Raw genomic sequence first — 27609 nt, 5'->3', positions numbered from 1 at the left:
CAGTCAACTCTTATTCTCTCACGGTGCTGCAAATTAAACATCAATTTCCTTCACACTCTCTTCATGTTACCATCATCCCAGAGACTATTCTGATAAAACAGCTTTGCACTGCCTCTGTGACAAGGAGATCACCGATTTATAAAGGTCAGAAAATCTGTCCACAATAGCCTCAACAACTCTCCACAACTCCTACATATGATTCATTTTGTAATGAAGGCTGGCATTTCATTTCCTGGATGCCCTGCATGAATTCTGTTCATGATGCGTGATCAAGGACATTCTGGTCCTTTTTGGCAAAAGCACTTCCCAACCTCGCACCTTCTAATAAATACAACATGAAAAGGAAAGTATATGTTAATAAAAAAAGAACAAAGAAAATGTACAGCCCAGGAACAGGCCCTTCGGCCCTCCAAGCCTGAGCCGATCCAAATGTACTGTCTAAACCTGTCAGTCAATTCCTAAGCATCTGTATCCCTCTGCTCTCCATCTACTGCATCTGTCCATATGCATCTTAAATGAATCTACCATGCCTGCCTCTACCACCTCAGCTGGCAACGCATTCCAAACGGCCACCACCCTCTGTGTGAAGTACTTGCTGCATGTATCCCCCTTAATCTTTCCATCTCTCACCTTGAAAGCGTGACCTCTCGTTAATAAATCCTTCACACTGGGAAAAAGCTTGTCTCTATCCACCCTGTCTAAACCCTTCACAATTTTGTAAACCTCAATCAGGTCCCCCCTCAATCTCCTTTTTATTAATGAAAATAACCCTAACCTACTCAACCTTTCTCCATAGCTAGCACCTTCCATCCTCGTAAACCTTCTTTGCACCCTCCAAAAGGCGTCTATATCCTTTTGACAATGTGGCGACCAGAACTGTACAGTCTTCTAAGTGCGGCTGAACCAATGTCTTGTACCATTTTAACATGACTTGCCAGCTCGTATACTCAATACGCCATCCAATGGAGGCAAGCAAACCAAATGCCGTCTTGACTACTGTATCCACCTATCCAGCAACCTTCAGAGTACCATGGACCTGCACTCCCTGATCTCTCTGCCTAACAACTTTTCTCAAGGCTCTTCCGTTCATTGTATAATTCGCTCTAGAATTAGTCTTGCCTACTTGCATTACCTCACATTTGTCTGGATTGAAAACCATCTGCCACTTTCCGCAAAAATCTCCAGTCCCTCTATATCCTCCTGCATTCTGTGACAGTCCTTTATGCTTTCTGCTACTCCAACAATCTTCGTGTCACCTGCAAACTTGCTGATCATACCAAAAGTGTCCTCTTCCAGATCATTTATTTATATTACAAACAACAGTTGCCCCAACACTGACCCCTGTGGATCACCACTGGTCACCTTTCACCATTTCAAGAAACTCCCTTCAAATACTCCTCTCTGTCTCCTGTTTCTCAACCAGTTCTTTATCCACCTAGCTAGAATACCCTGCACACCATATGACTTCAATTTCTCCATTAGTCTACCATGGGGAATCTCATCAAATGCCTTACTAAAGTCCATGTATATGACATGTACAGCCCTTCTTTCATCTAGCAAATTGCTCACTTCCTCAAAGAACTCAATTAAGTTGGTAAGGCACGATCTCCCCTATACAAAACCATTTTGCCTATCACTGTAAACCCATTCTTTTCTAAATATAAGTAGATCCTATCCCTCAGTACCTTCTCCAGCACCTTTCCCACCACTGACGTCATGCACACTCGTCTTTGGTTACCCAGAATATCCCTACTACCCTTCTTGTATAGGGGGACAACATAAGCTACCCTCCAATCCTCCAGCACCTCACCTGTATTTCAGGATTCCACAAAGATATCTGTCAAGGCACCAGCTATTTCCCCTCTCGCCTCCCTCAGCAACGTGAGATAGATCCCATCCGGTCCTGGGGATTTGTCCACCTTAATAACCACTAGCCTACCTAACACATCTTCGCTACTTATGTCAGCGTGATCAAGACTAATCAAATTTCTATCGCTAATCTCAACATTCATCATGTCCCTCTCCTCAGTGAACACTGATGCAAAGTAATCATTCAGAATCTCACCCAAACTCTCAGGTTTGACACACAGGCTTCCTTCATCATCCTTTAATGGACCAATCCTTTCTCTAGTTACTCTCTTGCTTCTTGTATAAGAATAAAATGCTTAGTGATTCTCCTGAATTCTGCTTGCTAAAGTTATTTCATAACCCATTTAAGCCCGCTTGATTTCTCGTTTAAGACTTGTCCTACTTTTCCGATATTCTTCCAGGGCCCGTTCTGTTCTGAGCTGCCTAGACCTTATGTATGCTTCCCTTTTCCTCTTTGCTCGTCGTAGAATTTCTCCTGTCATCCACGGTTCACGAATGTTGCCCTTCCTATCCTTTGCCTTCAACGGGACATGCCTATCCTGCACTATCTTTAACCTATCTTTCAAAGCCTCCCACGTCTGAAATGTGGACTTCACTTCAAATAGCCGTGTCCATTCTACATTTCTGAGCTTCTGCCGAATTTTGATTTAATTGGTCTTGGCTCAGTTTAGTACTCTTCCCTTAGGAGCACTCTCTTCTTTATCCATAAGTATTCTAAAACTTACAGAATTGTGGTCACTGTTCCCAAAGAAATCCCCCACCGCAACTTCTACCACCTGTCCTTGTTCCCCAGTACCAGGTCCAATATGGCCTCTTCCCTCGTCGGACTATTGATATACTGCAGTAGAAAACTCTCCTGGACATTTCTTACAAATTCTACCCCATCCAGGCCTCTGACGCAAAGTATATCCCTGTCAATGTTGACAAAATTAAAATCTCCCATCACCCCTACCCTATGTACTCGACATATTTCCATAATCTGTTTGTTGTTCTACCACATGCTCACTGTTGGGAGGCCTGTAATACAGCCTCAACAGTGTAACTGCACCCTTCTAATTTCTCTGCTTCACCCATAATGACCCACTACCCAAGACCTCCATAGTGTGCTCCTTTACCACAGCCGTGATATCGTCCTTGACCAGCAAAGCAACTCCACCCCTCCCCCTTTTACTTCCCTCCCTGTCCTGTTTGAAGCATCTATATCCAGGGATGTTTAATTGCCAATCTTCATGCCCTTCCTTCAACCAAGCCTCTGTGATTGCAACGACATGATACTCCCAGGCACCAATCCAAGCCCTAAGTTCATCTGTCTTTCACACTATACTCCTTGCATTAAAGTAGATGCATTTTAGGCTACCAGTTTTTTTGTGCTCTGTCTACTCTTCCCTTTATGAATGCAATCTTCATAATTCTTACATTCTCCACATCACTGCCTACTTGTTTTCTCTTCTGGTTCCCAGTCTCCTGCCACATTAGTTTAAATATTCCCAAATGCAGTAGCAAAAAACCCACTAAGGACATTGGTTCCAGTCTGGTTCAGATGTACACCATTTTGTAATAGTCCCACCTGCCTCAGAACCGGTCCCAATGTCCAACAAATTGAGCCCCTCCTTTCTACACCATCTCTCAAGCCATGTGTTCAACCTGTCTTTTTTTTAAATTTCTACACTGGCTCGCACGTGGCACTGGTAGTAATCCCAAGATCACTATCTTTGAGGTCCTCCTATTTAATTTCCCTCCTAGCTCCCTGAATTCTTCTTTGAGGACCTCATCGCATTTCCTACTTATATTGTTGGTGTCCATAAGCACCAAGACAACTGACTGTTCACCCTCCCCTTTTAGAACGCTCTGCAGCTGATCGGTGGCATACCTGACCAGAGCACCTGTGAGGCAACATACCATCCAGAAGTCCCATTCCGGCCACAGAACCGCCTATCTACTCCCTTCACAAGAGAATTCCCTGTGACAATGGTCCTACGAGTCGTTTTATCGCCCTTCTGAACAGCAGTGCCTGCCACGATGCCATGAACCATGCAACTGCTGCCCTCCCCTGGTAAGTAATCTCCCCCAACAGCATGCAAAACGGTCTACCTGTATTGGAGGGAGATGACCGCAGGGGACACCTGCACTGTCTTCTTACTCTTTTTCTGTCTTTTAGTCACCCATTCACTGTCTCCCTCAGCAATTCTAAACTGTGTTGTGACCAACTCACTAAACGTACTATCCATGGCATCCTCAGCATTACAGATGCTCCACAGTGAGTCCATCCCCAGCTCCAGAGTCGTCATGCGGTCAAACAAGAGCTGCAGCTGGACACACTTCTTGCAAGTGTAAGAGTCAGGAGCATCAGCCACATTCCTGAGCTCCCACATCAAGCAAGAGGCACAGGCCACGGGTCTGAGTCAACCATTGTTGACATCGTACAGTGGAAGTTTATAGTATCCATTTGCCTTACAGACATCTTACATTTCATGATTTTCACATATCCATGGTGTGTGTGTGTGAGAGAGTGACAGAGAGAGAGGGGGGCTGACAAGAATCCTATTGTTATTTTGGTATACTCTAATTATATTCAGGGGTTCAGCCTTTTTTACATGAATGTTCATTACTTCGGTGTTTGGAACTGAGAATTAACCGGAGTTCAGAATGGTTAGGATCATATAACTTGAGCAGCTATTTAAAACAAATCTGAATCTGCTCAAATCTTCCACGTATTGACTCACAGTCCATGACTCACGAAGGAATTAATATAAAGCTAACATGACAAAAGAAAGGTTAAAAAATAACTTCAGATGACATTGGAGTGCTATAGAGAAATGTAGGTTAAGTGAGTCGTCAAAGGCCTGACAAATAGAGCTTTAAGTGGATAAAAGTGAAGTTGTCCATTTTGACTGGATGAAAAGCATTTTTTTTAAATTCCATTGCTGTGAGATGCAGTGGGATCAGAGTGTAACATTACCTGAATCACAAAGTGCTAGCAATACGTAATTAGGAAAGCGAATAAATGTTTTCCTTTTATCGTGGGGCAATTTAAAGCCAAAGGTAGAGAGCACTGTTGAGCTTGTGTCTTGAATGCTCTAATTCTTATCGGTCACCCTGTTTATGGAAGGAAGTAAATTCATTGGAGGCAATTCAGAGAATGCTTACCAGAATAATACTTACAGAATGACTTGTCATACAAAGGGAATTCGGATAGTCTAGGCTTTTGTCAGTTTGTGGTTAGGAGAGGAAGAGACAAATTAATTGAAACAAGATGTTTCCTCTTACGGAAGAGACGAGAATGAAGGATTGCTGTCTAAATGTCAGTGGTTGCCCATTTGAAACACATCGAGATGAATTGTTTTCTCTCAAAATGTGGAAACTCTGACACGTTATTAAAGCAGAGCTATGGAATATTTTAAAGGCAAAAATAAATAGTTTATTGTTGAGAGAGGGATGGTGAAAGGTTTTCAGGGTAGGCAGGAATGTGGATTTAACGTTACAATTAATGAGACATACTCATGTTGAATATCTAACTCATCCCTGTTTGTATGGGATGTGGCAGGTTGATTAAACTGACAAATTGGAGTTTCAATGTAAAGATCCAAAGTTTATAATGCTGAAATCCTCCATCTTCAGAGCTTTTTCAATGGTTGAATTTTTCAAGTGTTTGTTTAAAATCACCTAATTTGTGCTGTAACACTAATTGCCGATATGGAAACTGTGAAGAGATTCCAGTAATGAATGCAGTGATCACAAAGAAAGTTTTAGTCCAATGTGGGACTTAATTAAGATTCATCTAGAACTCAACAATGTGAAAGAAAATTAGTGTTACTTCCCGTAAGTTCTATGGAGGGGCTTCTGTCTGAGAACATGCCACAACAATGCAACAATAACAGTAAATTGCTGGTGGACTGACAGTTTCAGTAAGATAACGTACAGACTCCTCATGAAAACAGCACACAGCAATGTAGAGAATACCATTCCCGACCATAGCAATCACATACTGCCTCTCCATTATCAACATTATTGAGTTTTTTTTACAAAACAGACAGTTTTAGGAGAGGACATCAAGGAAGCTTGAATTCAAAATTGCTTGCAAATTTGAGTTACTTGTCCCTCCTCATTTTAGTGTCTTAAAATGGGTATATTCAAGAAATACGTATCCCATCACACTCTCACCTTTATCACCGGCTATAATGTTCATCAAACCTATGAAAGGGGTTGAAGAATAAAATCAGTATTGATTGCAGTATCCATCTGGGTTGTAAGAAGTTGAACAAAAGCAGCTGAACGCAAGCTGCAGGACTGCCTCCAGAGTCTTCAGCCATTCAAGCAGCTGGCACTCAATAGTAGCTGGAGGCAAATGCTAACTTCAGGATTTAATTTATCTTGTCTGACCAGTTACAGGCATGGTAAGGGTGACAATCCAAACTGTAAGGGATATGTAAAATATAATTCTCCAATATTGTTTGCAATAACTGGAAAATATGTTTGATCTTTTGTGTAATTCGTACTTCATTTGATATTATATTTTCCAAGGCAAAGGCTGGAGAAGAAGCAGTTCCTGTGAAGTTATGTAGATATTTCCTTCTGCATCCAGGAACCATGTAGCAGGCCCGAGTTACCACAGTCAGCTTTAACCCCCAAAAGATGTATTACATCCAGAAGTGGAAGATAGTGTTCTTTCTTACAGGAGACTTTTGCAGTCATCATTTTATGAACTCTGGTGAAGCCCTGCTGGTTGAACTGAGAGCTGGAGTCAATCGTGATGGTTGGCAGTGCCAAGGGTGGCATGGTACTGACAGTAGGTAGTACAGAAGATGCTGCCTGATCACAAACCATTATTGAAATGGCATGATCCCAGGAGCTAACAGCAATAACAGAGTGAAGACAGAGCAGTGATCTGTCCTTTGCTGCCAGTAGTGGTGGATATTGCTGAGCCTGTACTCAAGAGATTTGCAGGCCACGGCCCACTGCGGGAGTTGAGGAGCTCTCCTATTCACTACACAGACAGACACGAGTGGCTCTCAATTGGTGACTTCATTTCCCCCCCACTGACAGGATAATATAATGGGGCAGAAGGGAGTTGGGCTTTGCTCCTGAACTCCCCTCCGCTTGGCCTGACTCATGAGAATCTTGGCAAATGCCAGTTGATCTGGAAAATGCAGCCCTGCCTGTGGAGACAGGACCAAAGGTCTTCATTGGAGATATTGGAAAATTGGTTGCCAAGTCTCCATTTGGACCTGGAGCTCTTCAATTGAGATATTTTGAGACGCTGCAACAAGTATAAAGTTTTGAAGAAATGAATTGGTTGCATCGTATCTCCCTTTCTTTGCTTCCACACTCCAGCCTCATTAGCTTGTCTTGCCAACAGTTAATGAGGGTTTTGAGCTAATAAATCTTGAACCAGTTTTATAAAACTAGCTGTCAATCGCTTGAAATATTTACTCAATTCTTCAGGTTTATTATGATGATTTTATTGTGGATGTAGAGGTACGCTTAAAATGACCGAATAGCACGTTTCTGACTATTTGCAGATCACCTGAGAGTCCAAAGTACAAGGTCGATGAAAAGCTGTACACACTAAAATCTATCATGAAAAAAGTAAGTTTGAAAACAATATATGATTTGCTTCATTCAGAGGACACAAAATAGAAAGTAAATCACTTTCTTTGGACTTTTCAGGAAACATCACACAGCAGCGCAGGGAAGACCACTGCAGGCAAGAGCATTTGCATTACTGTCTCTCTGTTATCTGCATTAGAATGAGGGATTCAGAATTTTGTTTCAAAAATATCAGGAGAGAACATCGAAGACACTTCATTGTAAGTTTGCTTACATTTTATTATTGAAGTTTTTAAACTCTTAATATGAATACATTCAAGAACTTGCTATCCCATTTTTGTCTCTAATCATTATCACCAGCAACAAAGGTTTTGAAGAACAAATTCATCATTTATTGCTAAATATCACCCAACACCAGGTTATAGTCCAACAGGTTTATTTGGAAGCATGCTAGCTTTCGCAGTGTTGCTCCTTCATCAGGTGATAGTGGAGGGCTCAATCCTAGCACACAGAATTTATAGCAAACATTTACAGTGTGATGTAACTGAATCATGAACCTTTATTGCAGTCCCCCATCTGGAGTGTGGCCAGTTTCACTCAAACGGCTGAATGCAAGCTGCAGTCCTGAATCCCGAATCTTCAGTCTTCCAAACAGCTGGCACACAATTGTGGGATGGAGGCAAATGCTCATTTAAATAACTTCATGTATCTTTTATCATCAATTGCAGGCATAGTAAGTGTAACAATCCAAACTGCAATGGAAATGAAACCGATAGTTGTCAGGAACAACTGAAGAAATTGAAGTGTCAGTTTGATCCAAAGTGCAATTTAACTCCTGAATAATATTGTATTTGGAATAAAGGCTATTGCTGCAGAACCAGCAATTCTTGTGAAGTTATGTAGGTATTTCCTTCTGCATACATGCAAGAACAATTTCAAATACGCTGTTCCAGGCCACAGTTAGCACATTGTGGAAACTGCTGGGCTCTGCCTCCCAAGTGTGTATTTTACCGAGAAGTTAGATTGTGGTGTTTTTTTATTTAAACAAGGCTTTTGCAGTAATAATGTTGTGAATTGTGGTGGAGTCCTGCTGCTTGGACTGAGAGCTGGAGCCAGCGCTGCTGTGGTGGATGGCACCACCAAGGGCAGCATGTTGCTGATGTGGCCTGACCAAGAAGATATTGCTGGGTCACTGGCCCAAGAATGAAATGGCCCAATCCAAAGAGCTGATGGTGAAATCGGAATGATAACAGAGTGGCAAATCTTTCTGTGCCACCATTAATGTTTACAATTGCTGAGCCAATACCCATTGATGAGGAAAAGTCAATCCTGTATTAGAACCAGTATCCAAAGCTCTTCACTGGAGAAATTGGACAGTTAGTTGCCCTTCTATAATTGCCCCTAAGCTCTTTATTTGAGACTTTTCTAGACTGTGCAACTGTGAAGAAATAGGTTTGTAACGTCATTCATTTCCATGTTCTAGCCTGCCTGTCAGTGGCTTGAAATCCTGACACTCCTATTCAAGTTTCTAAAAATGTTTTTATTCTGAATGTAAATGTTTGCTAAAATTGACTTAATGGCACTTGATGACCATTTGCAGCTCTGAAAACATCAACTGCTGAAAGCGCAAGGGAGCTGGTGATTCTGGTTCTCCAGAAACTAAGAAGGTCATTGAAAAATAAGCTGAATACAATGTGTGACTGTCTACTAATAGCTAGCAGGTCTGGCTGCATCTGTGGAGTGAAAGCAGAGTTAATGTTTTTCGTTGAATGACTCATGTTCAGAACTTCAGACCTCTCTGAAGAAGGGTCACTTGACTCAAGGTGAACTCTGCTTTCTCTCCACAGATGCTGCAAAATATGTTGAGTTTCTCCAGCAACTTTTGTATTTTTTTCAGATTGTCAACTTCCACAGTTTGTTTTTTTACATTAAAGAAATTATTGACTGACATATAATCTTTGCTCTATCGTTAATCTTGTAAAAAGAGATTTTAGGTGGAAGCTTGCAGTGAATGCTGCAGACCTAATGCTGGGACTGAAACCTAGAGTTTTGGCGTATGCTAAGGATGGTATATTGCCAGCAGTGACCAATGAAGAGATTCTTCATTGATGAAGGGCTTTTGCCCGAAATGGTGATTTTCCTGCTCCTCAGATGCTGCCTGACCTGCTGTGCTTTTCCAGCTCCATTCTAATCTAAAATGAAGAGATTCCTGCCAGGGTTACTCATCAGTTGACAGTGCAGCTTAATTTCAAGAGTTGCTACTCCAGTAAGAGGGACACATTTCTGAGCCCTACTGTTCATACTGATCATTGCTGAGGCTGCAAAGGTGGGCACAATCAGGGATATGAGGGAGGCAGGACTGAGAGATCATGCAGAGTCAAGATGTCAAAGAGAACTGGTCTATGTCAGCATGGCTTAGCAATGAGAAGGTGCCAGACTCCCTCCTGCCATTTTCCAAATTCGACCACCTCCCAGTTAAAAGCTAGTGAATAATTGAGTGAATAATGCATTAATACAACGTCTTTCAATAATCATTTCCAGCCCTTCAATGTTCAGGCCTTCAGTTGTTCACTTCAAAGCACTGGACTGTACAGTGAGGCTAAACATATTGAAAACACATTGACTACCTAACGTTCTGCTTCCAGATACTATTACATTGGCCACCTCCCCTCACCCCATCTCTTCCAAAAGAACAGACTAAGGTGTCCTGCAAACCTCTGTGGAAGTTGAAAAAAAGTCAGCATATATTGCAGTCATATCTTTTGAAAGTGGCCTTTTTTAACAGAATATAATAGAACTTAGAACAATACAGCACAGAACAGGCCCTTTGGCTCACGATGTTGTGCCGAACATTTGCCCTAGCTTAAGTACCTATCCATGTACCTATCCAATTACCGCTTAAAGGTCACCAATGATTCTGACTCTGCCACTCCCACAGGCAGCGCATTCCATGCCCCCACCACTGTCTGGGTAAAGAACCTACCCCTGACATCCCCCCTATACCTTCCACCATTCACCTTAAATTTATGTCCCCACGTAACACTCTTTTGTATCCGGGGGAAAAGTCTCTGACTGTCTACACTATCTATCCTAATGTAATCAGGAATTTCTGGAGTGCATTAATTTCTGTAAGATTTCTGGAGGAACTTCCTCTTGACAACATCTCTCAGTGCTATAGCAAACCCCACCATTCCAGACCACAGCCCCTCCCAATATTTGCATTACTCCTGGTGATTAGAGTGATTCCTCTCTTTTTTAAAAATATGCTGTATCAGCTCAATAGAGCCTTTTGATCTTCAGGGTTATTTTCAAATGTTTGCAAGTCATTGATAAGTGTAAATCCTTTGTTTAATTTGTGCTTCACAATGACTTGTGGCTGGGGACATTTTGACAGACCAGATTGTCAGGAAGATGGGAATCAAAGTTTGCCAGACATGAGGAAGCAAGTTTGATTTGATCTGATTTTGATGTGATTTAATTATGCTTCATTTGGAATACAACAATGTGAAAAGGGAATGTTGGAGAACCATTGATTCCTTCAAAATGTTTTGTGAAATGCAACGAATGCCAGTTCAGACAACAGCAGCTACATTAAAGAGGCTGCTAGACTGCCTCCCAAGAATTTAAGGTTAGTGACAGAGTTGTCTTAAACAGTAGTACCACCACCCTAAATGCTGAGAAGGGAAATTACTTGCTGATCAATATTGAGGTTCTGTTTCTGGACATCGGAGCTATAGTGAAAACACTGAAGAATTGTGTTCCTTTCCTTCACTCCACCTCATCGCTTCTTTTTCTTTCTCTTTCCTGCTCATCCTCACTCCCCCACCCCCGATTCCACACTAACTCCAAAATCATCGCCATGGTCTCCAGAGTTCGGTGACATTTGATGAAATATGGCTGCATATTTGAAGAAATATGGCTATGGATTGGGACCAGCTCCTGGTCTCCTCACCTTGGTCTATCTCCCATACAATGTCGCCATTGTATACTTCGCACTTTTTATAATTTAAGTTGGCCAGAGGCCATGTGTATCCACAGAGTCAGGCACATTCCCTCGTTATAGTCATTTGTTTGAATCAAGCTTATAAATTGCTTTCATGGTGAATTCAATACAGGCAGCATCACATCCACACCGTTTCACTGACATCATCAATGAATAGAAGACTAAATACTGAGGTCATTACAGTGCTCTGGGTCAGAGATCTGTAATTGCTCCCGGGTTTATTATGGTCAGGTCTTTCAGTAAACTCCAAACGGATGAAGGAGCAGGAAAGGAAAAGGAATAAAATTCTCTTTTCAACAAAACAGCCAATACTGACTAATATGACATGAACATTCAGTGAATTTGAATAATGAGAAATTACTATATTCGGATTCTGAATCAAACATTGAGCTACAAATTGTGCTTGTAAGGGTTAAATTAGCAATAGTGTATAAAGACCTTGAGTTTCTTTTTCAGAGATAAGGAAGTTAAACTTGAATCCTTGCATTTGGGATGTTTTCCCTCTGTCCCAGTACAGACAAGTCTTTATTTGACCTCTTTACTCCCCACCCACCAACTCCTACCCTCACAGCCAAAACTCTCGATGTTAATAAGAAGTGCCAAATATTAATTGTGTGATCATGCACATATTTAAAATGATTTAACTGGTAATTTATAATCAGTTGCAGCTGTGAAAATGTTGACACCTCACACTGTGAATTAGGTGGAAACCTAAGTTTGTCAGAAACTAAAGGGAACAAATTGGCAAGTAAGTTTGGTCTAATGTAAGATTTAAATCTGCTATATTATGGATCCAATAATGTGAAATGGAAGTGCTGGCAGTTGTTGTAAGATTATGTCAGGATTGCCTCACGAAGGCATCCCATGGCAGCGTGGTGAACACCAACACAGATGAGAACAATCGCAGAAAACAGCTGCTTAACTGGTTCAGAAATGCTTGGTTATTTTGAAAGACCAATCTTGAATCAGCATAAAATATCCAAAGTTTTTCAATGGTCGGTTGAATTTTGCTTGTCTTTCAGTATGAAGGTCTTGCATAGACCAGAAATAGCTATAAACAATGGTGACATACTAAATAAATGGTTTTCTCTTCTTTTCACTCTGTACTGTCTCTTCCACACCCCAACCCCAGCATTCCCTCATTGTATTGTACTGTCGAGGTCCTGTGGAAGTCAAAAGAACCCCATAACAACAGGACCAAGATGGTTTATGATGCATCTTGAAAACAAATACCATTTTTTAGACCATAGGACAGCATTGTCAATACACTCCAGGGGGACGGGTGGTGAAGGCATCAATAACTAGTTACATTAGCAAGATTACAAGACTGGGATTCAAGGTATACTGCTTTGTCATTACCCCCTCATTAACTTCACCATTACAAGGCTAAAGTCGGGAGCATTGGAATCTTCACTGCTCACCTGGTGATTGGTTTATTTGCAATAATAGTCAAGAAGCTCAATATGATCAAAGAGAGAGCAGTTTGATTGACTTGCAAAAGAACTAATGAACCTAATATCCACTCCCTTCACCATCACTGAGCTACGATGTTGGGCTACCTAGTACTTACACTCTACGGAATGAACTGCAGCAACTTATTAGCCTCACACTGAAAGTACCTTTCCTGTCTATAATCTCTATTTCTGAACAGAACAACGATCAGCTAAAGGTCTGTTACACCAGATTCTGACTTTGTATGGATATCTCTGTTCTGTTATTATCACTATGGCAAAATAATGTGATTTATTAAAATTGCAGTCATTAACTAACTTATGAAAACTAATCGATCAGGCTTGGAATATTGAATCGCAAGTCTGCGATGTTTTTTGTTAAATTGCTTTGGACTTAATTCTGAATAAGTTTACTGATAGCAAATTACTTAATTTGTGCTCTTCGATGAATTGCAGTTCTGGAAACATTGTCAGTGCAAACAGTGAGGAAAATGGGAATGTAGGTTCTCCTGGATCAAGTGAAGTAATTGCAAAGTAAGTTTAGTTTCATGCATGACTGACGAAGTCATTATTTCAGAATATGACAAACCATTAGGAAATAACTGGTGAGCTGGGAGTTTGTGCAATGTTATACAACGATCAGTGGTAACAACTCGGAGGCAATGATTTGATGAACTCTCACAGAGGAACTTGCCTGTGTTCACTCCCAAGTCCTTTTAGTATGTGATACTACAAAACCTCTCCGTATGAAAATCGTAGATTCCCTTTGAAGACCTCAGTTGAAGCTGCCTCCACCACTACACTATTAGGCAGTACATTCCAGTTTCCGAACTATGCTGTTTTTTTTAAAAAAAGGATTCCTTGTAACCGTTGTTTTATTTTGCTGATCATCTTAAATCGGTGTCCTTTTCTTCTCAAGCCTTTTTAAAATAGAATCCGTACAGTATGGAAACAGGTCACTTGGCCTAACAAGTCCACACCAACCCTCCACAGAGTAACCAATCCAAATGTATTCTCCTCCCCTTTTACTCTACTCTATCCAAATCCCTCATGATTTTGAACACATGTAAAATGTCTTCTTCATCTTCTGTTCTCCATAAAGAGCAGCCCGAGCTTCTTCAAACTATCCACTTAGTTCTCCAGTTGCTCATCTCTGGTACCATTTTTGTGTACCTTTTGTGCACATTCTCAAATCCCTTCCTGAAGCGTGCTGCATAAATACTATACATGTGGGAAAAGCAGGACTGTTTATAACCATTTGTCATAATTTCCTTATTTTGCTAGTGACGGTCCTATTTCTAATGTTCAGAATCCTAATGATATCTTCAATCTGCACTGCCAACTTCATAATTTGTGTGCATACACACAATATGCATAAAATGTATTAAATATTAGACCGGGATCATTTCAGAAAGCATTGATCATTGTATCAAAAGATTTTAGCTTGTGTATTAAATGAACAAAGAACAATTCTGAGTTGGAGGAGGGCTGAGTTCAATGGGGCAAGAGCGCATTTGTGCAAGGGCATTTGAGCACAAATCTGGGCAATGTTCAGCTTCAGCTGTACAGTACAGCTTAACATTTCCACAAGCAGGAAATGGTGGCAAAAACAGTACTCTAATTCCCTGCATGATATTGCAAAGGATATGGATTATTGTTAACCCCAGTGAGGACCATGCTAAATATAGACTGTTCAGAGGGGAAATAAAGAGTAAGGGAGACTGGCAGCTAACTTTAAAAGGGAATCCAAAAGTCATCATTAGTCACAAACAGTGAAAGGGCACCAAAGGAATGAGTGGGGCCAATTCTCATTCATCTCCTGTTTAAACGTCATCGGGGCAGGGGCCTGGCTGAGGTATTATGAAGAGGAAGTTGATGTCCAGTTCATGGTGAAACAAAATGTAGTTGAGACTTGGATGAGATGAAGTTTGACAGAATTTTAGAAAGGCTAAAATAAAACAAAATTGAAACTGCTGGAGAATCTGAAACAAAAATGAAACTGCTGGAGAATCTCAGCAGGTCTGGCAGCATCTGTGGCGGGAAAGCAGAGTTTTAGTTTTCGGGTCCTATGACCCATTGAGTAAATCCAGCTCTTTCTTTTTCAATGAGAAAGGCTGATTATCATTGAGTGTTGTAACTGATAACAGCGAAATTGGAGATACCTGAGGATACAGAGGAAAGTAACATTGAAGCTGCAGTGGGAATATCCACAACAACCGAATCCTGTTCAAATAGAGGCATGAAATCAGAGACAGGAGAATCACAACATTTAAAATACTTTTGTTCAAAATTGTCTGGATAAATCCAGCAACCAGATTCATCTTAGTGGTAGGAAAGTTTCTAACGAACTGTACTCACAGCTCAAGCAACAATACTGGGAGATCATATGGACTAAATTTATATGCTGACTAAAAATTTAATATGTAACCTGTTCACCTAAATCAACTGATGAAGGCTCATAATTCTGAATCTTCAGTTTTCTTGGATACTTAATCCAGTTTAGAAACGTAGAAAATAGGGCAGGAGCAGGCCATGCAATCCTTCGAGCCTGCCCTGTCATTCATCACGATCATGGCTGATTGGAGTATGACCTTGTTTCATTAAATTAGTTGATCAAGGCTTGAAATGCAGCATTGTGAGACTTCTGCTTTTTAAATGTCTGACAATAAATTATAGACCCAGACACTATTTTAGTTTGCTTTTAATTTTGATCAATTGCAATTTAACAGACAGAGCATTCAAAAAAATTATAGACTCAATTCTACAGAAAAAAAATGGACGAAAAAGTAAGTTTGATTTGTCATGTGACTAAATTGTATTTTTAATGTGGAATCGAACACCATGAGAGAAATTGCTGGAGAGTCAGAATATCCTGCAAAATAATGTAGAGACTTTCTCATGAAGACATGCCCCGAAAACCAGTCGACATTGTTTGTCCTTGAATTTTTCCAAAAACCTTTCAAGGATTATGATCAATATGTATGGTTGTCTCAGATACATTACTGGCAAATGTTGTAACGCCAATACCAAACTCAAGGTCTCTTTCTCAACTTTAAACATTCCTAGGAGAAATTGAGGACGGCAGAGTCTGGAGATCAGAGATGAAAAATGTGTTGCTGCAAAAGCACAGCAGGTCAGGCAGCATCCAAGGAGCAAGGAATCGACGTTTCGGGCATTAGCAATAGTCAGTAATTTCTATCAGTGTCCACCGTTACAGCTACAAAAAATCCTCTAATATCTCTCCTCAATGGGTCATTCTTCCCCTTTGAATGTGGGCAGTGAGCACTCAGCTCTATCTTTTTTTTGGCAGCCAATGGCTACCTTACTTCCAGCCTGCTCTCAACAAGAGGTTAACTTGCACTGTCAAAGTGTGGCAATACTGAGAGGAATCCTCCCCATACATGACCCATGCTATGATCACAAGAGAGGGGCTTATGCCCGAAACGTCGACTCTCCTGCTCCTTGGATGTTGCCTGACCTTTCAAATATTCCTGTTGATGAATGTTTAGCTTCCTGAGAAACAACTGATAAGTCTTTTTATCTTCTCGATGCTTTCTGTAAGAGTATAGCACCAACACTTCTATCACTTGCATCGATAACTACATTGAATAGCTTTGGGTTATTAGTTGTCGCTAATATTGGGGCAGTAGTTAACACAACTTTCAGGCTGGCAAATGCCTTCTGACAGTTTTCCATCCATTGAAACTTCCTGCATTTCTACGCAATTCAGTGAGTGAAGCAGCCACACTGCTAAGACTCCCTACAACTTTCTGATAAAACCCACTTGTAGTACTACCAAATGCAGAACAACCTCTGTTATATGAACGTCAATTATCCAAATTTCAGATTATCTGAACAAGATCTCAAGGTCCTTTGTTTGCAATCTGATCAGTTATCTGAGCAATGCGTTATCTGAACAATTAGTTATCTGAACAATTAGTTATCCCCACCTGTCTAATGTGGATAATCAAGATTGTTTTGTAGTCGTACTGCTCTTTTGGTCGATGAGGACACCTGTCCATGTTCAATAACATGGTCCAGGAGAGTGATTTGTGTTTTCTTGAGTTCGCTGTCAGCCAGGTTTATCACCAAGCCTGCCTCTCAAAGTCGAGTGAATAATTTTGAGAAATTCTGCAATTTTTCCATTCATGTGTGACTAAAAACCAGGTCATCAATGTGTACCAAGCAATTGGGGAATGAAGAAATTGCGTCATTGGTTAGTCTTTAAAATGTAGCTGGCACATTCTTCATACCACATGACATGGCTGTAAACTGTATAGTGCATTTTGGTGTCACGAAAGCCGAAATTGTCTTCACCTTTTTGAATAGAAGTAGCTGAAGGGATCCTTTGAGTAAGTCGTACAGAGAAATATAAATTGCTAGTCCCATCTTCTCAATATGGTCCTCCAAACTTGATTTAGGACATGTATCAGATTTAGTAACTGCATGGATTATGCATAGGTCCACACATAATCATTGGATATTATCTGGCTTTGGTATCACTGATGTAGGTGAGCTCTATTCACTATGACAGATTTTGACTATATTGTCTTTCAGCAAGTGTTCAGTCTCTTTCTGAACCTGTGCCAACCTTCAAAGGTTAAATCTGTAGGATATTATTTGATTGGAACTGCATTTCCTCAATCAATATTATGTGTAGTGAGATTAGTATTTCCCAGGTTATTCCCACATATATCCCCATGTGATTATACTATTTATTTTGGGTCATTTCGATTTTCATCTGGAAGGGAACTCAGCAGTTTATCCCAGTTTCCCAGAACTTCCTCATTGTTCAATTTAATTTGAGGAGACCAATTCACAATCATCTGAAATTATTTCGTCACTCTGTGTTGTAACCAGTACTACATTCTCTTTTGTTTTCCTATCAAAATAGCTTTTGAACAAAACACATCTCTTCAAGCCACAGAATGGTCACAGAAGTAAGTGGAGCAGTAAGCCATTCAGCCCACTGCTGTTCAAAATGACGATGGCTGATTATCTAATTCAGTACCCTGTTCCATCATTCTTTCTGTAAGCTTTGATCCCTTTAGCCCGAAAAAAAACCTATTACGTTTTGGACTCAATCAATTTCTATGACAGTGAATTCCAAAGAGTCACCACTGTCAGGGTGAAGAAAGGTTTCCTCATCTCAGTCCAAAATGCCCAAGCCAGTATCCTTAGACTGTGAGCCCTGGTTCTGGACTCCCCAGCCGTGGAGAACATCCTTCCTGATTATCTAATTCTGGACATAAACACTGACTTGTGCTACATCTTGTGATCTTAGCCTGGGTCAATATGGGGAGGGTTGTTCTCTGTATTGCCACACTTTGACAGTGCAAGTTAACCTCTTGCTGATAGCAGGTTGGAAGCAAGGTAGCCATTTGTTGCTAAGGAAGAGATAGGACTGAGTGCTCACTGCCCATATTCAAAAGGGAAGAATGACCTATTGAGGAGAGATATTAGAGGACTTTTTATAGCTGTAAGGGTGGACAGTGATAGAAATTACTGACTCCCATAGAACACACAGGGAATCAGCAAAGGTGACCCAAAGTGCTGATTCCTAATTTCACATGTTGCACTTTCCAAATGACAACAGCCCATTGGTTGAAGAAGTTTTCCTTTATTTAAAATTAAAATGCCCATCGATGTATGATACACTTCTGGAGTAGGTGGGACAGGAAGATAAGCCTACTCAGTCTAACCTAGGAACTTAAGCTACTGATCGAGGGTAGGGAGACTACCATTCGATGATAAGAGGCCTGTTTGGCATCTCATACAGAATCAATGCAATTGCCCTTAATTGCTTCATTAATCCCTGGGGATGTAAGTAATAAGCCACTTGTCAGAGTGTTGTGTTTTGCTCAGGTGTCACTGAGTAGTGTGGTGATCTTTAAGTCGGAACGTTCAGGGTTCAAGATCTACCCTCGGGGTTAAAATAGACTAATTGATACTGCCACAGCAGTATCACTAAAATGATAGAATGAGAGAAGCTGAAGTGGGATATTGTCAGCTGAATGTTTTATAAGTCTGTTCAAATCGGGTCAGTCAGGATCTTATTAAATGGTGGAGCAGGCTTGAAGGGCCAAGTGACCTATCTTCGTTCATTGTTCATACCTCGAAACAATAATGTTAGTTACTCAAGTGGAAGTATTAAACACACATTTTAAACTGTTACATGGACACGTGCTGATATTTCCATCTATGACTCCCTGGGTTTGATAACATGTAATTGACAGTGGCCCCAGGGGTTCTGCATTTGTTTCAGAGATCTGGAAAGAGATGTTTAGGATAATCTGAGATTGCATTAAGATGTTATATAAATGCACAACTTTTCTACTTGTCTTCCTGCGAGGGTAGAGAGGGTTTTGCTCTTCATCAAACCTGTGCATCATTTGACTTCAATCTGCTTTTCTTTTTTGCATTATTGTGTGGAGTTTATTCTCTGAAGTCAATAGCCTGGGTTTTGCCCAAAGTTTAAGAGGTTTTTACTCATTTGGTGAGTTTCTGTATCCCATGAGGTAGATTCATTGCAATCAGTAATGGGAAATATAGCAGATCAAATAAAATGTTGTTAACTGTAATTAGGTCATTTAACAGGGATAACTATGTGCTGTTCTATGCCCCTCAGGATTTAGAAGCCTTTTCAATGGGGCCACTACTGATTTTCCTAAGGCACTATACTAGTGAACTCACTGAGACTGAAACCTTTATAATCTGGGACAATGATGAAATACACACTGACTGGAACTGCAACTTATCAGAAAGACGAGGGAACAGGGAGAGATTGGGGCCGAAGCTCAGAACACAGAGGCACTGTAAACCCAAGCACCCATTGACACAGCTTCTCGAGATGAGTTATGATGTGGTTCTGCACTATTCGGGTCTGATCTCTGATCAGAACCAATGCTTCTCTGTCAAACCTATGTGGTTTGTGGAAACAAATCATGTCTGCTCGGAGGCAACTACAAAGCTCTCCTGCAATAATGTGACACAGAATCAAGTGAAATTTGGAGTATCCCCTTTTGGGGCTTCTTGCATCCTTTCAAGTGGCAGCTGAATTTGTTGATCAGGTATCAGTTACCATCGAATTGGATGAAATCTTGTTCGTGGTTCATTTATTTACATTTCCCTATCTCTGAGGTTTGCCCCATTTCTTTATTAAAGATCCAATGGGTGTGAGATCTCTTTAGTGCTGTCCATAGGAGAGCCGTGCTCCTGCCACTGTGCAACTTCATCTGCCTTTAAAAACAATCTGAATCTATGGTCACATACTGGTGTCGGAACTGAGTAGGGCTCATAATAGAATGACCAACTCGACAACTGCTACAAACCAATGTGGGCTAGATTTTCCAACTGTCATTATCACAAGGGTGCTTTTGGTGCCACATTCACTATTCAGAATAGCAATTGGTTTTTCTGCTCGTGCAGAATTTCTCTCTATTAATATTCTATTAATTTAAGTAATATTGTAATGATTGTGGTTTGTTTCTATTTATTTCTGTTCCTCAATGACTTTGAAATTCTTACTGTAAAAGGATCAAAGGCAAAGTAATGCCATTCTTCTCTCTCCAGAAGTACATTGTTGCTGGTTTTCCTCTGAGGCCAGTGCAGAACTCTACCAGTTCATTGTAGGCCTGATACATTATAGTTAAGTTTCACCTCTGCCAGCTGGTACAACATGGCAATTTGAGTATTGATGAAAATAAAGATTTTTTTTAATTTAAGTCTTTATTATTGTACTTATCAGGACACGCTCAAGAATACCAATGGGAAGGGAGAAGACATTTAATCTGTCTGGGTAATGAGTGCTGATTGGTAAAGGCCTGGAGAATGGACCAGCTGATGATTGGCAGTTTACTGCCAATGCTTGTTGTGATTCGACTAAATTGGTGATGGCCATTCTCTGATTCATTTGGCAGGGCAATACCTTAACCACTCAGGCAACCTGCCAATTGAAAACTTAACAAAGTTTAGCTGTTAACTGTCCGTCACCATCTGACCCGCCCATTTCCATTGGGGACATCTCGATCAATCATTGTGCACTTTCCAAAGCTGCAGAACTCTTTTCCTGTTCAGTGTAAACTGTTGTTTCCCTTTACATCAAAATCCTTGCAGCTATCCTGATGCATGCAAGACAACAAAAAAATAGTATGTCCTATTTTATCGCAATACCCAATTTCTGTATTTGCAAACAACTGTTTGAAAATGGGAACCTTTTGCTAATGGAGGATCCAACATCCGGCTGATATGATTAAAATGGAGGAGAAAGTGAGGACTGCAGATGCTGGAAATCAGAGCTGAAAATGTGTTGCTGGAAAAGCGCAGCAGGTCAGGCAGCATCCAAGGAACAGGAGAATCGACGTTTCGGGCATAAGCCCTTCTGAAGAAGGGCTTATGCCCGAAACGTCGATTCCCATGATTAAAATGGAATCTAGTTTTCGAATTTGAAATAATTTAACCCCCGGACAAGCCCACTTTGTACATGCAGATCCTCTTTGAATATTGTATCAGTCTGGCTGTTGAAAGACAGCTTTGGAAAGTTGTTTGATTATGTTAACTTCATTTAATGAATTGCTGAACCGGTGGAAAATACATTCTATTGCATTTACAAAACTAAGATATCTTGTGAAATCAGGAGATGTGCACAATGCAAATGAACATCCCATTTACTGCTGGCCTGGACAAGACTGGTAAATTTAAACTGGCGCTTATAGAGAAAAGACTGAGAACTTAACTGGCTCATTATCATCTAATGTATTGAGTTTAAACTTATGTCTGTCTGTAAATTCTTCAAGGCCTTGGTCCACGCTGCCTCTTGTACCCCTAATATACACACTCTGTTCTTTTGGTTCTCTGATTGCTTTATATCTTTTTGTCCACGAGTATGGTCAAGTCCCCTTAATTAGCTGTACTTTACTGATAAACTTCCTCAGATGCCCTCTTTACTCATTCTCTCTTTGAAAGCTTACTTAAAAGGCAGTTTCATGTTTCTGGTCATTGGTCCAAACTCTACTGATACATGCCAACAACCTTCTCCTGTTTGGCTTTCGGTGCATCCTTTTCCAGTTTGGAAGGTCGAACTCAAATGCTGAATATAGGGTTAAAGACAGGATTCTTGGCAGGGTGGATGAACAGAGGGATCTGGGTGTGCAAGTACATAGATCCCTCAAAGTTGCCACCCAAATGGATAGGTTTGTTAAGAAAGCATATGATGTTTAGGCTTTCATTTACAGGGAAATTGAGTTTGAGATCCGTGAGGTTTTGCTACAGCTCTACATGTCCCTGGTGAGACCACGATTGGAATATTGTGTCCAGTTCTGGTCACCCTCCTATAAGAAGTATATAGAGGCTTTGGAGAGATTGCAAAGAAGGCTTACCAGGATGCTGCCTGGACTGGAGGGCTTGCCTTCTGAAGAAAGGTTGAATAAGCTCAGACTTTTCTCTCTGGAGAGAAGGAGGAAGAGAGGAGACCTGATTGAGGTGTCCAAAATAATGAGAGGAATAGATAAAATCAAAGCTAGAGAGTTTTCCGCATGGCAGGATTGACAGGTATGAGGGGGTCATAGTTTTAAGATATTAGGAGAAAGGTGTAGAGGAGACGTTAGAGTAGGTTCTTTACACAGAGAGGTGTGAATGCATGGAATACATTGCCAGCGGTGGTGGCGGAAGCAGAGTCATTAGGGACATTTAAGTGACTGCTGGACATGTACACGGTTAGCAGGGAGTTGAGGGATGTGTAGGTTGTTATTATATTTTACATTAGGATTAAAACTCGGCACACTGTCGTGGGTCTGAGGGCCTGTTCTGCGCTGTACTTTTCTATGGTCTACGTGAAAGCATCTCATAAATGTGAGTAAGAATGTCCACTTTTGGCAGATTTAATTGATTCTAATTGGAATGTATCTGCCAAACCTTTAGCAAAACTGAATCAGCAAACAGCTTCAAACTGTGCGCACATCCATCACATCACATTGCTGTTCCTCATTAACTCTTCAAATACACTGCTCCATTCCAAATAGCGGACCATCCAGTTCCCATTCAGAGACATTTGTCTCTGATGGATGGAAGCGGTTGTTTCTGTACTTCTGCCATTTTTATTGAACTCATCTCAAGCTACACTTTAGAATTTGACAGTCAGGCCAAGACTGTTTGTGTTAAGCTTTATCAATTTGGACCAGTTTTCCAGCTCTTCATGTTCTTGAATATTGGAATGGGACTGCGGTCTATCAGGCCTCAAGGGACAGGCAGCAAGGTCATTAGGTGGATAGTAGAGTGGAAGATGACAAGGGAAGGAAGGAGTTTCTGTGGCTCTCATATTTCCACCTCCGTAGTGTTTTATTGATCCCAAATTCGGGAAAGGATGGCTACTCTGGTGGTCAATGTAGAGTCTGTTCCCGCCAGTGCTGGCAGTTTATTAGCAGTAGGTGGGTCCTCTATTGCGTGGGAGACCTCCTCCTGCATCCTAGAGACACGCCTGCAGGATGTCCCTCCTAATGAAGTACCTCATGGCTCACAACAGGGTATCCAGTCTGCATACTGGATCAGTCTCCTGTCCATGGTAGCGATTATTACGGGAACTGGAAATCAGAGTATGTGAGTGAAAGAAGCCGTGAGGGCTAGAGTGTTCACAACATTCCCAGGACCAGGTTGGCAGGTCCTACTGAAGCCATTAATAAGTCATTAAGATCCCCCAATTGGTGCATGGACAATGGGTTACTCCTACTCCAATAAGAGTATTGTGATTAATGCTTTTTAGTGCTATTAAGCAAATAGTGAAGTGTGGCCATGTGATAAAATCATTTACATTCACTGCTGAATACTCGGGACTTTTTGTGAGAAACTTTATAATTTTTCTAGCTATTCTGAATACACCTTTTATTTCATACAATGGTGATTTTCTACATAGGGTTACAGAGGAAAAACAGACCATTTGGCACAATCAGTCCATGCCAGTGCTTATGTTCCACTCAAGGTGTTTCACATCTTTCCTCATCTAAATCGCCCATTGTAATTCTCTATTCCCAACCCTTCCAAGTGCTCGCCTAGTTTCCTTGAAATACATCTAAACTATTGATTTCAACTATTCCATCTGGTCACACATTCCCCATTCTCATCATTCTTTCAGTGAAGAGGTTTCTTCTGAATTCCCTTTTGGATTTCTTGAGGTACCGCCTTATATTGACAGCCTCTAGTTATGTTCTACCCCAAAGTGAAATGTTTTCTCTGTACCTTCTCTTTTCAAAACCTTTTATGATTTTAGAACTGTCAGCCTTCTTTTCAAGAGAGAAGTGAACAGCACAACAATTCTTCCTTGATATGCACAGCCAGAAACTTGTGTAGCATTTTTATAAATCTTCTCTTCACTCTTTCTCATACATTCTATAATATGTCAACTCGACCTGCAAGCAATACTCTTAATTATAGTCAACCAAATTTTTATAGGGACCCTACTTTCAAATCTATCCCTTTCGAGATAAAGCTTAGAGCTTTGTTTGCATTTTTATGGCCTTTGGAACCTGTGGTGAAATTGTTGATGACTGATGTAATTGTCTGAAATCCCTTTGTTTGTCTCCCTCACTTCGACGTGCATCTTTGAATAAATGACCTGCACATTATTCCTACCAAGATGTAACACCTTACGTTTATCTGTTTGGATCTTCATTTGCTAATTATTTGAACATACCCTAAATTAATTAATGATCGCTTGCAACCTCTTGTAGTCTTCAGAATTGGCTACATTTCAACATTTCTTTCCAATTTGGTGTCATTGAATTGCTCATTTTTTTGTCGTAATTAGATACAATATTTAATTTGCAGTTTTACTTTATTTTGTTTTGAATTTTTAGAGAGGTGCAGTAATCCACACGGTAACTATAACAACTAAATGTAGAATGACAGATAGATGAAAATTATTACAAACACAGGGTTAATTAATAGACTCTATTAACTGCAAGGTCAAAACAGGGAATTATTTTTTACACGAATGATATGGTGAGATTATCCGTAGTGCAATAACTTTTTATCCATTTTTTTGTTGCAGTTTATTTCCTCAGGTCTTTCTGTGCTACTGGTACGAAATTGAAAAGGCACCCATCCTCCATTTTAAGCTAAATGATAATTTTTTAAAAAAGCATTTATATAAAATGTAACATGATTTATGAAGCCATCCCTCTGGGCTTATACATATTCACAGCCATGTAGAGTTATATAGGGAGAGGCTGAATAGGCTGGGGCTGATTTCTCTGGAGCGTTGGAGACTGAGGCGTGACTTTATAAAATCATCAGAGGCATGGATACGGTGAATAGACAAGGTCTTTTCCCTGAGTTGGGTGGAGTCTCACCTAAACCTATACTCGTGAGTATAGGTTTAGAGTGAGAGGGGAAAAAGTTGAAAGTACCTAAGGAGTAACATGTTCATGCAGAGGATGGTGTGTATAGAATGAACTGCCAGAGGAAGCGGTGGAGGCTGGTGCAATTTCAACATATAAAAGGCATCTGAGTGTGTATACAAATAGGAAGGGTTTAGAGGGAAATGGGCCAAGTACTAGGAAATGGGACTAGATTAGTTTAGAATATCTGGTCAGCATGGGCAAGTGAGACTGAAAGGCCTGTTTCCAAGTTGTAAATCTCTATAACTCTATGATCTACCCCTTTGCTCTTAATGTACTAGTCGAATCTCTTTGGATTATCTTGAACATTATCTCCCAAGGCTATCTCATTTTCCTTTCTTGCCCTCCTCATTTCCCTCTTTAGAATGTCCCTGCACCTCTTGGACTCTTCGAGGTTCACTTGATCTCATTTATCTCTATCTAATATATGATTCATTCTTAATCTGAACCAGAGCCTCAATATCTTTATTCCTCCAGTGTTCCCTCCTTTTACCAGCCTTATCTTCACACTAACAGGAACATCACGCCTCCGAACTCTCGTTATCTCATTTCTGAAAACTTCACTCTTGCCAGCCGTCCCTTGAGCTGTAAACAGTCTACTCCAATCAACCCTTGAAAGTTTTTGTCTCATACTATCAAAATTTGCTCTAGTCCAATTAAGAACTTTAACTTATATAGAATGCCAATCCTTTCCATAGATATTTTACAACTAATCGAATTATGACCCCGGCCCCAAAAAGCTCCCCTACTAACCATTCAGTCCCTTGCCCTGCCTTGTATCACAAGAGTAGGTCAGGTTTGATCCTTCTGTGATAGTTACGTCTGCATATTAATGAAGAAAATTGACTTTAGCACTTACCAAATTCCTCACCATCCAAGCTCCTAAGACCATGGCTGTCCCACTGTATGTTTGGAAGTTTAAAATCCTATTATTCTTCAATATAAATAAGATCTTTCAACATATTTGTTACTCAATTTCCCTCTGACTACTGGGGGGACTATTACAATTGCATCAAAGTAATCACGCCCTTCTTATTTATGAGTTCCATCCACATAGCTTCACTGGACCATCCCTCAGAAATCCCTTGTGTTCGAACAGCACTTATATTTCACCACAAGAAAAATTGACTCCAATCTCCTTCTGGCTCTTCCTATTTCTGCCGAACCTTTGATGGTGGGATGGGCTTTGAACATAAATTATTCAGTTTACTGGTGATGGTTCGTAGTTGAAAATAAAGATACCATGGGTGATTTGGGTGATGGGAAATAAAAGGTTACATTGTGTGGAAGGAAAATTCTGGATATAAACAAGAATTTTACAAACCGATCTCCATTCTGTCTGCCCAGGTCTTGCCTACACCGCTGTACCTCCAGAGGACTTTCCTTTTATTTTGATGAGTTCAAGTTAATCTCAGCCACTGTTTTGTACTTGTCAACTATTTGTTAACGGGGGTTTGCCGTTTCAGAATGTAGGTTACCTTATTGTGTACCTTCTCAGAGTTCAGTGTTTGGGGTCCTTGTTGGTTCACCCTGTGCTTTGGTATATAATGCAAAATTACAGAAAAATATTAATAGCAATTTAAGGTAAAATGTTAGGATATTGGAAGAACAGCTAAGAGCATCAAGTTTGACAGAGGGTTGTGGGACAGGACATGGAAAGCAGCAGGGTTTCCAAAACTTCTCATCTCTGCCTTCCCTGATCGAAATCAACCTGTGATTTATCATGTTTGAGGATTGTTATTCATTAACATCGGTGTGTCAGATAGATCTCAGTCTTAGGGAGGTGTGATGTGCTTCTTTGTTTTGTGATGAACTCAGAGGAACATACAATAGTAAGGGAGTAAACCCAAAGGGGTGAAGGAGCAGAGGATCCTCTGTGTGTATGTGCACAAATCAGGGAATGTACCATGACACGTGGACAGAAGAGCAAATAAACCCAACTTCATCAATAACGCTGTAGAGAACAAACACAAAGCAATTATATTAAACTGAAATAAAACAGTCTCTTGTCTCACCTGGAATGTTGCATCTTGTTTCCGGTGCCACGTTTTTGAAAAGATGCGAAGTTATGAGATTGAGTGCGTGACTGATTCACAACACTATTCCCGGGATGATACACCTCACCAACTCTGAGAAATTGGGACTGTTCTCCTCTGCTGATAGTTTCCAGACTCTGTGAACAGTTGCTCTGATTGGTTCTCAATTCCGTCTTGCGTCACATAGATCCCAATTGCTGAATATTTCAAGTACTCATGAGCTCTGCCTTGCCTGATCAACATCGACCTCTGATTTATTATTTGTGAGGGTTGCTGTTCAGTAATATCCCTGTCTCAGATAGATCTCAGTCTCA

The sequence above is a fragment of the Chiloscyllium punctatum genome, chromosome 17 (assembly GCF_047496795.1).
Source record: "Chiloscyllium punctatum isolate Juve2018m chromosome 17, sChiPun1.3, whole genome shotgun sequence".
Taxonomy (NCBI): Eukaryota; Metazoa; Chordata; class Chondrichthyes; order Orectolobiformes; family Hemiscylliidae; genus Chiloscyllium; species Chiloscyllium punctatum.
The sequence above is the reverse complement of the archived record's forward strand: the minus strand, read 5'-3'. Positions refer to the sequence as shown.